Below are 11,902 nucleotides of genomic sequence, written 5' to 3' on the forward strand. Positions count from 1 at the left end.
AATACAAAAATTAGCTGGGTAGTGGTGGTGCACACCTGTAATTTCAGCTACTTGGGAGGTTGAGGCATGAGAATTGCTTGAGCCTGGGAGGTGAAGGTTGTGGTGAGCTGAGATCACACCACTGCACTCCAGTATGGGTAACAGAGTGAGACCCTGTCTCCAAAGAATAAATAAATAAATAAATAAATAAATAAATACATAAATAAATAAATTAAATTAAATACAGACTTAAGTAGCTTTCGAATTAAAACGAAATCTTATTCCAGGCTATTTAGATTACTTCCAGCAGAAATTTAAATTGTATGATAAATACTCCTCTTACCTCTTTAGCATTATGTATTTATTGGATAAATTACATGAATTTTGTACAGCAAAAATACTCATTTAGCTTAGTTAAAGTGTTCTATGATTTTTATGGCCCATTTCCCATATCTAAAATGGTTATATTTTAAAAAGAATATGAAATTAAGCATTTTTGCTCAGTAGTATATCAATTTTTTTCATGATCCTTAGCAAAAATTCAGTATTATTTTACCTACTTTGGTATCTGCTATATTTATTTGTTATGGATTGCCAGTTTAAAATTGGAGAACAGAATTCATTTTCAAGTGACTTTCCGAAAAGATTCTGTGATCAATTTAAGATAAACATTATTTGATATGTTCAAAATTTTCTTAAGATTTAATACTAATACTCTTGGAATTTATTCTACCAATTCACTTGCTTTTTTTTTTTTTTTTTTTTTGGTAAACTTTATTTTATATTTCTCCGAGATGGAGTCTTGCTTTGTTGCCCAGGCTGGAGTGCAGTGGCGTGATCTCGGCTCACTGCAATCTCTGACTCCTGAGTTTAAGTGATTCTTGTGCCTCAGCCTCCCAAGTAGCTGGGATTACAGGCACCTGCCACCACACCCGGCTATCAGTTGCTTTTTTTAATTGCAGAAGACACTGTTTTTGAGTAATAACAATGAAAACTCACACCTCTAATTCCAGATATTCTCATATTTTTCCAGACAATTATTGGGAAAAGAAAGCTGTAGGGGGCTTATTGGTCAAAGAAAATGAAGAGATGAATTTCCCTTCATGAAAAAAGCTGAAAGGAAGGCAGGAAAAGGTGATGACAATGGCTTTCTGCTCATCAAGGTATGGAGCAGAGTTGTGAGGAGTCCAGGAATGGGGATCAATCAACCTGAACTCTGCCTCTTACTACCTGTGGCATGCTGGGCAAATTACCTAGCAGCCTGACCTTCTCTTTTCTCACTTGCAAAAGAATAGTACTTAGCTAATAAAGTAGTTATGAGGATTAAGCTAAGTGACATAATATATCTAGAGCACTTAACACAGTAGTAGGTATTATCATTTGTGATAAAAGGTGTATCTTCTCAATATCAAGCTTCCAGACTAAGGAGAAATTAGTCTCTGCTTGGGATATTTGTGACTGTGAGTTTATCTTGTCAGAAAAGCAGTTGGATATTATTAATATGGAAAAGCTTCCCTGATGTGCATTATTGGTTAGCTGATCACACAATTTTAGGATTATGAAAGTATTTAGGGTTTATAAAATATAATGCCTTCAAAGCTAGTAGATTTTTCTTTTTTTTTTTTTGAGACGGAGTCTTACTCTGTTTCCCAGGTTGGAGTGCAGTGGAGTGATCTCAGCTGACATGCAACCTCCACTTCTTGGGTTCAAGCAACTCTCCTGCCTCAGCCAGTAGCTGGGATTACAGGTGCCCACTACCATGCCAGGCTAAATTTTGTATTTTTAGTAGAGATGGGGTTTCACCATGTTTGCCAGGCTGGTCTCAAACTCCTGGCCTCAGGTGATCCGCCCACCTCGGCCTCCCAAAGTGTTGGGATTACAGGCATGAGCCACCATGCTCAGCCCTGTTTTATTTCTTGTGAGGCTCCATGCAGGATTTTGAGGATTTACACCACTGAAAAACTCTGAAGTCTGTGTTCATTTTTTTGTCTCCTGAAGCCCATGCAAGAAGACAAGTTTGAGTTCTCTTAACATTCAGGTTAGCTTTTGAGTTATCAAGCAAAAAATATTAAAGAGTAATGTTGAAAGATAATTTTGGCATTTTTGGATGTCTTCCAAGCAAAAAGCATTGACAACTTTGTTAGAGAATATTTGCAAAATTTGCTGTAGGGCAGGGAGCAGACTGACTTACAGTCCAGGTTAATAAAGCTAGTTTCCCTCCCTCCTTGGAGATAGTCCAGGTGATAAAGATAGTATCTCTTTCTGTGTCAGAAGGTAGATTTGTTTCCTGATCAAGATAATAAAGACAGGCCAGGTGTGGTGGCTCACGCCTGTAATCCCAGCACTTTGGGAGGCCAAGGTGGGTGGATCTCTTGAGCCCAGAAGTTCGAGACCAGTCTGGGAAATATGGTGAAACCCCATCTCTATTAAAAATACAAAAGCAGGCCAGGCACAGTGGCTCACACCTGCAATCCCAACATTTTGGGAGTTCGAGACAGGTGGATCACTTGAAGTCAGGAGTTTGAGACCAGCCTGGCCAACTGTGGTGAAATCCCATCTCTACTAAAAATACAAAAATTAGCCGGGGGTGGTGGCTCATGCCTGTAGTCCCAGCTACTCACGAGGCTGAGGCAGGAGAATCGCTGGAACCCGGGAAGTGGAAGTTGTAGTGAGCTGAGATTGCACCACTGCACTCCAGCCTGGGTAACAGAGCAAGGCTCTGTCTCAAATAGTAATAATAATAATAACAATAATAAAATAAACATACAATAACTGAGGTGGGAGGATCACCGGAGCCTGGGGAGGTCGAGGCTGCCGTGAGCCATAATCACGCCACTGCACTGCAGTCGCGACAATGGAGCGAGACTCCATCTTAAAAAAAAAAAAAAAAAGAAGAAGAAAATAAAGGCAATGTCTCTTGCTACAGAAGTGGATGAGTGTATATTAATGCAGCTCCTTTGAAAGACTGGGTTAGCTGTTACACAAACCCACTGTGTGTGCAGCATCTGCCTGGGACTACCTCTGCATCTTTGCCCTGGGACTTGGGGGCTAGGGGGAATCAATGTGCACATGAAGCTCATGCTGTTGACTGTGCCATGTATAATATATGTAATAAACTGAACAAATCCATCTGGGCTCATTGTCTCCCTACTGACTGAATCTGTGGAAGTTTGGCAAACTGACCTAGCAGCTATTGTGTGACTGCTGTTCAGGATCTGTTTGGCTGCTTGACAGGTAGGATGTTCACCTCCAAAAAAATGTTGATCACGAGTTCCTTACCTGAAAGGCAAATTCCCATTCTTACCTATGCTTTCTACTTTGTAGGAGAGTCCATAGTCATGTGAGAGATATTAGTAAAAGTATTAATGATATTTAGGTTAATGTGTGTATGAGTACTTTAAAACTCATAAATGTCTTTGGTACAAATTTATTAGTTTTGTCAATAATTGCCTTCCTGCTATGTTAAGGAGCATTTCCCCCTCACTCATCCATCACCAAAGTTACTATTTTGATTAGGAGATCCTGATCAACTTCTACAAACAATGTTCGGCTGGGTGTGGTGGCTCACACCTGTAATCCCAGCACTTTGGGAGGCTGAAACAGGCAGATCACCTGAGGTCAGGGGTTTGAGAGCAGCTGGGCCAACATGGTGAAACCCCATCTCTACTAAAAATACAAAAAATAGCTGGGCGTGGTGGTGCGTGCCTGTAGTCCCAGTTACTGGGAGGTTGAGGCAGGAGAATCACTTGAATCCGGGAGCCAGAGGTTGCAGTGAGCCGACATCGTGCCATTGCACTCCAGCCTGGGTGACAGAGTGAGACTCCATCTCAAAAAAAGAAAAAGAAACACAATTTTAATCTGTTCACATTCTGAAAACAACAGATGCTGAGAGGTCATGGAGAAAAAGGAATGCTTATACACTGCTGGTGGGAGTGTAAATTAGTTCAACTATTGTGGAAGACAGTGAGGCTATTCCTCAAGAATCTAGAACCAGAAACACCATTTGACCCAGCAATACCATTACTGACAATATGCTCAAAGGAATATAAATCGCTGTATTACAAAGACACATGTACACATATATTCATTGCAGCAGTATTCACAAGGGCAAAGACATGAAACCAATTGAAATGCCCATCGAAGACAGACTGGATAAAGAAAATGTGGGACTTCCAAAGTTCCACACTCCCAGGCCAGAGCCTCCTCGGCTTCTTTTTTTCTCTCCTCCTCCTTCCGCCCCCTTCCCCGCACAGCTGCCTCCATTTCCTTAAGGAAGGGTTTTTATCTCTCTCCGTCCCCCACGCCGTAGCGGCGCGGGAGCGGGGCGGGCGGGCGGCCGAGTTTTCCAAGAGATAACATCACCAAGATGTCCAGTGATAGGCAAAGGTCCGATGATGAGAGCCCCAGCACCAGCAGTGGCAGTTCAGATGCGGACCAGCGAGACCCAGCCTCTCTAGACCCTGAAGAATAAGAGGAAAGAAAACCTGCCTCCCAGCAGAAGGAAAACACCAAACGCTCCAGCAAAACCACTGCTGTTATCCACTAGTGCTAAAAGAATTCAGAAGAGCTAGCTGAAATAACCCTTGATCCTCCTCCTAACTGCAGTGCTGGGCCTAAAGGAGCTAACATTTATGAATGGAGATGAACTATACTTGGTCCACTGGGTTCTGTCTATGAAGGTGGTGTGTTTTTTCTGGATATCACATTTTCATCAGATTATCCATTTAAGGTACCAAAGGTTACTTTCCGCACCAGAATCTATCACTGCAACATCAACAGTCAGGGAGTCATCTGTCTGGACATCCTTAAAGACAACTGGAGTCCCGCTTTGACTATTTCAAATGTTTTGCTGTCTGTTTGTTCCCTTTTGACAGACTGCAACCCTGTGGATCCTCTGGTTGGAAGCATAGCCACTCAGTATTTAACCAACGAGCAGAACATGACAGGGTAGCCAGACAGTGGACCAAGAGATACGCAACATAATTCACATCATTTGTATGCAGTGTGAAGGAGATGAAGGCATCTTCTTACTGTGCTGCAAATCTTTATAGCCTTCAAAATACAGACTTCTGTGTTTATGTTATACTGATTCTACTCTGCTTTTATCCTTTGGAGCCTGGGAGACTCCCCAAAAAGGTAAATGCTATCAAGTGTAGGACTTCGTAGCTGTAGATTAGTTATGTTTAAAACGCCTACTTGCAAGTCTTGCTTCTTTGGGATATCAAAATGTATTTTGTGATTTACTAAGGATACTTACTGGTCCTGAAGTTTACCATATATTAGTGCATTTTGGCCTAATTCATTATCTGTGTGAAGTTATATAAAAGTAGCTGTAGATGACTAGGAATTATGTCATTTGTATTAAACCCAGATCTATTTCTGAGTAGGTGGTTCATGCTGCCGTGAAAAATGTTTTACCTTTTACCTTTGTCAGTTTGTAATGAGAGGATTTCCTTTTACCCTTTGTAGCTCAGAGAGCACCTGATGTATCATCTCAAACACAATAAACATGCTCCTGAAGGAAAAAAAAAATAAAAGAAAGAAAGAAAATATGGTACATATCACCACGGAACACTATGCAGCCATATAAAAGAATGAGATCATGTCCTTTGCAGGGACATGGATGGAGCCAGAGGCCATTATCCTTAGCAAACTAATGCAGGAACAGAAAACCAAATACCACATGTTCTCACTTGTAAATGAAAGCTAAATAATGAGAAGACATGAACACATAGAGGGGAACAACACACACTGGGGCCTACTGGAGAGCGGGGGGGTGGGAGGAGGGAGAGGATCAGGAAAAATAACCAATGATAGTAGCCTTAATACCTGGGTGATGAAATAATCTGTACAACCCCCCACGACACAAGTTTACTTATGTTAACAAACCTGCATGTACCCCTGAACTTAAAAATTAAAAAAAGGAAGCACAATTACAAAAAACGAGTAGTGTCTTTAAGTAACAAGACAAAGTGGATAAAATGCATAGAGTAAACTTAAATCTTTCTTTCAAAACTTGCAGCTTTCACGGGGAAAAAATACAGGGTGTCTGCCTCTGACACATTAACTTAGCACTTTGGTTCTAACATACTGAAACAAATTTAGGGCTTCCTTACTAAGGACCTTGCTACTTTGATTCCTCACAATAATAGTAGGTATTACTGACACAACTGGTGCAGAAGTTATTCACGTCAGAGCCAGTATAATACTTTGGGTATATTCTCTTGCGTAGTAAATCATCTTTTAATATGTACCCTTGGTCTAGAATGCAGGACTGCAGTGCCAGTCTGAAACTAGATTGAACCTGTCCACTGGCAAAAGACAAAGCACTTTTGTAAAGCTCTCTAGTTTTTTTGTCTGCTACATCTTTACTTAAACGCTGTCAATTGGTCTTTACATCTGAGTAGTCTTCTGGGATTTATTTTTTCTTTTTTTCTTTTTTGAGATGGAGTCTGGCTCTGTTGCTTAGGCTGGAGTGTCGTGGTGCTATTTTGGCTCACTGCAACCTCCACTTCCCAGGTTCAAGTGACTCTCCTGCCTCAGTCTCCTGAGTAGCTGGAACTATAGGCGTGTGGCACCACACTCGGCTATTTTTAAATTTTTTTTTATTTTTAGTAGAGACAGGGTTTTGATGGGTTTTGCTATGTTAGCCGGGCTGGTCTTGAACTCCTGACCTCAGGTGATCTGCAGCTCCTTGGCCTCCCAAAGTGCTGGGATTACAGGCGTGAGCCATTGAGCCTGCTCAGATTTTTGATGCTCATTTGTTTTAGGATGGGTCGGTGGTGCATGAATTAGTTTTCTGTTTTGAGACAAAGTCTTTGTTGCCTAGGCTGGAGTGCAGTGGTGCCATCATAGCTCACTGTAACCTCTAACTCCTGGGCTCAAGCGATCCTCCCACCTCAGCCTCCTAATTAGCTAAGGACTACAGGTGCTCGCCCGCATGCCTGGCTAATTTTGTATGTTTTATTTTTTTAAGTTGGAAACCTAGTTGATTGTATGTTATGGGCTGGAATGTACTCCCTCAAATTCATTAGTGCTGACCCCTAGTACCTCAGAATGTGACTACTGGAGATACCTCTTTAAAGATTCTCAGAGTAGATGACAGAGTGAGACCCCATCTTACTAAAAAAAAAAAAAAAAAAAAAAAAAAGGAAGAGAAAATTTGGACAGAGATACAGAAGGAAGACTATGCGAAGGCACGAGGAGAAGATGGCCATCTATAAGCCATGGGAAAGCCGTTAGAATAAACCAACCCTGCTGACATGCCACCCAGTCTGTGGCATTTTGTCATGGTAGCTCTAGAAGATTAATGAAGAAAACAGTAAGAAAAGAGCTTCTGGCCGGGCACGGTGGCTCACGCCTTTAATCCCAGCATTTTGGGCGGCCAAGGCAGGTGGATCACTTGAGGTAAGGAGTTCACGACCAACCTGGCCAACATGGTGAAACCCTGTCTCTACTAAAAACACACAGAAAAATTAGCCGGGCTTGGTGGTGCATGCCTGTAATCCCAGCTACTTGGGAGGCTGAGGCAGGAGAATTGCTTGAACCCAGGCAGCAGAGGTTGCAGTGAGCCCAGATCATGCCACTACACTCCAGCCTGAGTGACAAAGTGAGACATTGTCTCAAAAAAAAAAAAAAAAAAAAAAAGAAAGGAGCTTCCTTTTCCACTTCTCCCTAGTTTGAAATCCATGAGGTATTTAGAGCTATGACAGCCATGGAACAATGAGGTGAAAAGAATAAAGATACAAGCCAGCATGCTAAAGACACAGAGAAGACAGAACCTGGACTTTTGGTTACATTTTAGAGAAGCTGAACTAGAGGTTGACGCTCTCTAAATTTCTGCTAAGTAAACACTGAATGTCCCTATGGTTTAGCTACTTTTAATTGCCTATTCTGTTAGTGGCTGCTGAAAGCATTCCCAATACAGATACATATCTGTCTTGTTTAACTCTCTAGTCTTAGTACTGAGAATAGTGCCTGACATGCAGTAAGTGGTCAAAGAATATTTGCTGAAAGAATAGGTCAGGCATGGTGGCTCACGTCTGTAATCCCAGCACATTGGGAGGCCAAGGTAGGCAGATCACTTGAGGCCTGATCAACATGGTAAAACTCCGTCTCTACTAAAAATACAAAAGTTAGCAGGGCATGGTGGCACATGCCTGTAGTCCCAGCTACTCAGAAGGTTGAGACAGGAGAGTCGCTTGAACCCAGAAGGTGGAGGTTGCAGTGAGCCAAGATCATGCCACTGCACTGCAGCCTGGGTGACACAGTGAGACTCTGTCTCCAAATAAAAGAAAGAATAGAGTGAATGGATTTTAGATCAGACACTAAGAATCATACCTTCAGAACTGTGAGAAAATCAATTTCTGTTGTTTAAACCACCCAGTCTATGCACATAGTCTGGTTGCAACAGCCCTGGAAAACTGACATGTTTTGTTTACTTTGCGGGGCTCTCAGGGCAGGTTCCACATAGATTAGAATAACTTTGCTTATGTTCCTTCTGTCAGTGTTGTAGGGCATCTTTAGGGTCATACCTTAGGTAATAACAACTTACCATTCTTGTTTTACTCTATTCCATTCATCTTTTTGTTTTTGTTCTTCAAAAATATTTATTAATTATTATTATTTTTTTTGAGACAGGGTCTCTCTCTGTCACCCAGGCTAGAGGGCAGTGTATGATTTTGGCTCAGTGAAACCTCTGCCTCCTGGGTTCAAGCAATTCTTGTGCCTTCTCCTGCGAAGCTGGGACCACAGGCGTGCACCACCATGCCTGGCTAATTTTTGTATTTTTAGTAGAGATGCAATCTTGCTATGCTGCCCAGGCTGATCTCAAACTCCTGGCCTGAAGCAATCCATCCCTTGGCCTCCCAGAGAGTTGGGATTATAGGCGTGAGCTACTGTGCCTGGCCCATAAACCTTTTTGGATAGTACCTAAAGTTCTTCAACCTTAGGCAACAAGATTATTAGATTAAACTCAGTGGGTATTTTACTCTAATGAAGGGATCCAGGTGGAAGGAAGAATTGATTTACTTATTCAATAAATATTTTTTGGCTGCCTACCATGTTCCAGGAATTGTTCTATGATCTAGGTGTTGGGAATATAGAAATTCGAACTAAAAGTTCAGGTTCTCATGAAGCTTACATCCAACATGTGTATATGAATGTGTGGGAGGGGAAGATAAAATATACACTTAAATAAAAAAAAGAAATAATATGTCAAGTATAAATAAGGCAAAGTGAGGGGAAAAGAAGGCTGAGAATTTAAAGAATGGAGTTATGTTGAATTACTATATCTTATAGGAACTAAATGACCATTATTCAGAATAAACATGCCAGAAGACAAAGATTTCGTAGATAATCAGAAATAGAAGATAATGAAAACTTTCACTTCCTTTGCCTGAGGTTGTTTTATTTTTACTAAATTAACTAATTAATTAATCTTTCTAGCTTTTATTTAAGTGCAATGATTGAGGATAGATTTGAGATCTTGTTGAACGCAGCCATATCCATGGATTGCATATAGTTCTCAAAGCAGTGATCTGCTCCTACCGCATATCTATTCCAACTTTATCATCTTCAACACGATATTTGAAGTTTTAAAATTCCATATCCCACTGGAACTAGTACAGAGGAGCCCCAGACTAAGCGGTCTGCTTTAATTCTTCTGACTCACTTCTCTAATTTTTTTTTTTAAATTTTATTTTGATAGCTTTTGGGACTGGGCACTGTGGCTCATGCCTGTAATCCCAGCACTTTGGGAGGCCGAGACGGGCGGATCACGAGGTCAGGAGATCTAGACCATCCAGACTAACACGGTGAAACCCCGTCTCTACTAAAAAAATACAAAAAATTAGCTGGGCCTGGTGGCATGCGCCTGTAGCCCCAGCTACTCAGGAGGCTGAGGTGGGAGAATCGCTTGAACCCAGGAGCTGGAGGTTGCAGTGAGCCGACATTGCACCACTGCACTCCAGCCTGGGCAACAGAGCGAGACTTCGTTGCAAAACAAAGCAAAACAAAACAAAACAAAAAGCTTTTGGGGTACAAGTGGTTTTTTGTTGCATGCATGAATTATATAGTTGTGAATTCTGAGATTTTAGTGCACCCATCATCCAAATAGCATATACTTGTCTTAATATGTAGTTTTATTCCTAGCGCCGCCCCCTTCTGAGTCTCAAAGTCCATTACATCACTTTGTATGCCTTTGCATACTCATAGCTTAGCTTCCACTTATAAGTGAGAACATATGGTTTTTTGGTTTTTCACTCCTGAGTTACTTCACTTAGAATAATGGCCAGCAGCTTCATCCAAGTTGCTGCAAAAGACATTCATTCCTTTTTATGGTTGAGTAGTGTTCCAAGGTGTATATATATATATATATATATATATATATATATATCCCACATTTTCTTTATCCACTCGTTAGTCAGTGGACACTGAGGTTGGTTCCACATCTTTGCATTTGTGAATTGTAATTGTGTTGCTATAAAAATATGTGTACAATTTTTTTTTTCATATAATAACTTCTTTTCCTTTGGGTAGATAACAAGTGGTGGAATTGCTGGACCAAATGGTAAATTTACTTTTAGTTCTTTAAAGAATCTCTGTACTGTTTTCCATAGAGGTTGTACTTATTTACATTCCCACCAGCAATGTATAAGTGTTTCCTTTCCACCACATCCATGCCAACATCTATTGTTTTTTGACTTTTTAATGACACTCCTCTAATTTTGCCATATCTGTCTCATTATCACAAAGTTTCACATCTAGTGAGATGAAAGATGGCAACAGGGGCAGGTTTTTTGGGGGGCTTTCTTTGATTCATACTATGCAGGGTATTCTTCCCTTTGCCTCTTTGATTCTTTACTTTCCTCCCCCTCATCAAATCCAAATAGATAAATGTCATCGTCATCTTCACTATCTGTAGCTCCACTTCCTCTAGTACCTTCCACATTAGCAGGACCATACTTGCCCAAAGCTTTCTTCATTCCTGCTAGGCTGGCTTTTTCCTTTTCATAAGTCTTGATGTAATTATACCAATGTAGAGCATGACACAAGTTGCCAAACAATGGACTAGAGACTGCTTCAATTACTGCCACATCTGCTTGTGATGGTACATACCCCTTGCTGCAGCTCTGGTCAGCCAGGTAATCATTGTTCACCTGGAGGCCAGTGGGGCTTTTCGGGTGTCTGAAACCCATGGCATCAGCTACGTCTGAGAGCTGGGTAGCAGCAAAAGGAAGGAGCACAGGTTGTGGATGCCTAGCGCTAAGAGAGGAAACAGGGTTGTTGTAAAGAGTGAGTGGGAGCAATGACCTTAGGGAAAAGGTCCCCACTAAAATGTGAACTTCATGAAGGCACAGTTTTGCTTTGTTTTATTCCCTCCTGTATCTCCAGTGACTAAAGAGGTACCTGGCAAATAGTAAGTGCTTGATAAATAATTGCTGATAAATGACTAAATGATTAGAAAATAGGTGATTTAGACTTTGTAAATATGGCCAAATCAATGAACCAGAGTCCCAGATTCTTCATCTATAAAATGAGGAGTACAGATTGGGCACGTTTTTTTCTTTTTCTTTTTTGAGATGAAATCTCACTCTGTCACCCAAGCTGTACTGTAGTGGCACGGTCTCGACTCACTGCAAGCTCCATTTCCTGGGTTCATGCCATTCTCCTGCTTCAGCCTCCCAAGTAGCTGGGACTACAGGCATCCGCCACCATGCTTCAGCTGATTTTTTTTGTATTTTTAGTAGAGACGGGGTTTCACCATATTGGCCAGGATGGTCTCCATCTCTGACCTTGTGATCCGACAGCTTCGGCCTCTGAAAGTGCCGGGATTATAGGCATGAGCTACCCCGCCCAGCCTTGGGTACATTTTAGGATTTCATTTAGCTCTAACATTCCATTGCTGGAAAAAAAAATGTTG

The 11,902-nt window shown here is 41.3% G+C and overlaps 2 pseudogenes; one reads left to right on the forward strand and one right to left on the reverse strand.

Moving 5' to 3' along the window:
• Positions 1-4,314: 4,314 nt before the first annotated feature.
• LOC104663147 lies at positions 4,315-4,962 on the forward strand (annotated as a pseudogene).
• Positions 4,963-9,429: 4,467 nt separating this feature from the next.
• Positions 9,430-11,177, reverse strand: LOC104663150 (annotated as a pseudogene).
• Between the last annotated feature and the right edge of the window lie 725 nt (positions 11,178-11,902).

Source organism: Rhinopithecus roxellana, chromosome 4, assembly GCF_007565055.1.
Source record: "Rhinopithecus roxellana isolate Shanxi Qingling chromosome 4, ASM756505v1, whole genome shotgun sequence".
NCBI classification, from domain to species: Eukaryota; Metazoa; Chordata; class Mammalia; order Primates; family Cercopithecidae; genus Rhinopithecus; species Rhinopithecus roxellana.